The sequence below is a fragment of the Festucalex cinctus genome, chromosome 5 (genome assembly GCF_051991245.1).
Source record: "Festucalex cinctus isolate MCC-2025b chromosome 5, RoL_Fcin_1.0, whole genome shotgun sequence".
NCBI classification, from domain to species: Eukaryota; Metazoa; Chordata; class Actinopteri; order Syngnathiformes; family Syngnathidae; genus Festucalex; species Festucalex cinctus.
The window spans coordinates 28554102-28556722 of NC_135415.1; the positions used below are offsets into that span (position 1 = coordinate 28554102).

At 36.6% G+C, this 2621-nt stretch overlaps 1 long non-coding RNA gene across 1 annotated transcript; it reads left to right on the forward strand.

The window, feature by feature from the left end:
• The first annotated feature begins 726 nt into the window (after positions 1-726).
• On the forward strand, positions 727-2267 carry LOC144019565 (uncharacterized). Its single transcript, XR_013283709.1, has 2 exons — positions 727-890; positions 1624-2267. It is a non-coding gene; the product is annotated as an uncharacterized LOC144019565 (long non-coding RNA).
• The last annotated feature ends 354 nt before the right edge of the window (positions 2268-2621 follow it).

Below are 2621 nucleotides of genomic sequence, written 5' to 3' on the forward strand. Positions count from 1 at the left end.
CCGCCATTTTGATTTATGATGGGATTTGTAGACTTTTTTTTGTGGCCTTTTTTAGGGGTCATATTTTAACTCCTCCTACAAAATTCATCCGACCGTGTTCAAACTTGGTGTGTTTCTTCTTAAGATGTTTAAGATGCAAATTTATCGAAAGTTTTTTATTTTGTCGCACGCTGCTGCTATAGCGATGCATTGGTTGCCAAGTAAAGTGCTGCTTTGTTTTTTTTTATCTATACATGTGTGAAAACTCGTGAAACTTTGCACACACATCAGACTTGTCATTAACATGAATTTTTAGAGATTTCTTGTGCAATTTGCAATAAATCGCACCCTCTATACATTTTTTATGGAGCATTTCCGATTGGATGATTCAAGCGCAAAATAACTAAAGATGACTTGACTTGACCTAGATTTGTGAAAACTCAGAGGCATACCTATTATATTATTATTATTTTTTGTACCTTACAAGATTATCTCTTGTGCCACATTAAACCCCTTTGCAGGCCTGAGCCAAACCACGGTCCATACATTTGATACCACTGCTTTATTTCAATGGTCAAGTACTTCATAACCACACCTACTTATGCTTGTCCTTGCATATATAGTAGACAACAAAGAGCTCTTTCAACAAAAGACATTTCCATCTACAAAGTCATACAAGGTAAGCACTCTATAAATTCTGCAATCACTACACTTCTATTCCTAAATTATCACTTCAAATACCAACAATGGTTAATACAGCTACAAATTTCTTGTATGTTTATGAAGTATGATACTGTATTTATTTCTACTCCTTTGCTTTTCTACAGAACATGAACAAATCAACAAGCAAATTCTCTTTTGATAAAGACCCTCTAATCATCTCCATACGCAAAGATTGCCAACTTTTTTCCGTAAGTATACAATACATAAACTAAACAGGACAACTTTCTCAATCATATACAGTATGCCATACATATATGTATTAAGTTCTCATTTATTAACAGGTTTGTTAAAGGCACCTTTAGTGTGTTTTTCTGTTTGTAATGTTTCTCCACGAGCACGTCTAGCCATTGATATCATGTAGAACACATATGCTAACCTTTTAGAGACAATTGAAGCTTACTTGCACAGTAGCCACTATCTTAACCACTTAATTCACATGTCTACTTGACAACTTATTACATGTAGTGAAATGGTACTTTGTGCGTCTTATGCTTTTTTCTGAACACTGCTTTTCAACTCTTTCCTTAAAACCAATACATGCGGCACTGTTATACTGTATAAATATATATGTCCGTGTGTATATATAACCATTTATGTACCTGTCGTATCCTTACTTTTATTCATCATTTCATCACACAATCCTAAAACATTGCTTTTTGACCCAGAGGATTCAACTATACCATTTTTTGCGTGTCTTATTACTTACTAGCTATATTATTTATTAACGGGCAAAAACTATGAATATAAGATCACCGTCAAATATTACGTCTGTAATATCCATATACAGTGCATTACATAATATGCATTTGTATTAAGACACTACCATGCTAAAAATATGCACACGACTGTTCTGTAAACTACACCTAAGACAACCAAACTTCACAGATCTAACATGATTCTTCATTCTTTTTTGTTCTACAGATGTATCAAATGCTGCCACACAGACAGAAGAAGCCACTGAGGACATGCACGAAGACGATGATCACAATATAACAGGACAGGTTAACCCCCCTGAAGTTTTAGCCCGCAGATCAAAGCGTCCTAGGACTAATTCATCCATGGAGGTTACATTATCCTAAGACAGACTATGTGCTAACCCAAACTCTTTGACCCCAAGGGATTCATCTGTCCCAGAAAACTTTTACACTAAAGAGTTTATCTGTCCTAGGGCGCTGTTAACCCCAGGTTAAAGTGTTATTTAATCTGTCCTGTTACAACAGCTATACATAAACAGCTGCATTCCTCTCCTGTTCCATCTCTCGCACTTCTTTCATCTCTTTTTCTCCTCTACTTATACCTATGCTTGCTCATGTGCTTTTTTCCCCTTTAGATGATGTCATTGGTTAGCCTGCTTCAAAGCTACATTTTTTCTTGAATAACTGTCACACATTTACTGTTTGCTGGACCCTACAAAACTGTCACAATGCTTCACTATGTCATGAATACATATGTGTTGCACAGCGACACCACATTAAGAGTCATCAAAAAGCTTTTTATTTGATCACACACCATCTCTGTGCCATGCAATGTTTTCAAATAAACAGATGCTGGTTTTGAATATCAAACGAGCGACTTTTCATGAAACTTTGCACACACATCAGAAAGTCCACACTTTTGAATTTATTTTGGGAATTGTGCATCATTTTTGGCCTTTTACTGCACCTTTTTACACACAAGGCACGGCAAATGCATTTCTATTTTCCATGGTCCTTGTCTATTTAACAGTACCCCAACGTGCAAGTCCCCCGACTGCATATACCCCAACGTGGCCCGGGTTGCGAGGGCCCTTTATAGCTGCTCGCAGCTCTAGTTATTATTCTTCTCCGCAAACAATCGCATTTTTGAGACACTAAACGTGACCGAAAACTCACCAAACTTTACACGCACATCAGGCCTGGCGAAAAATTTGATATTTTAAA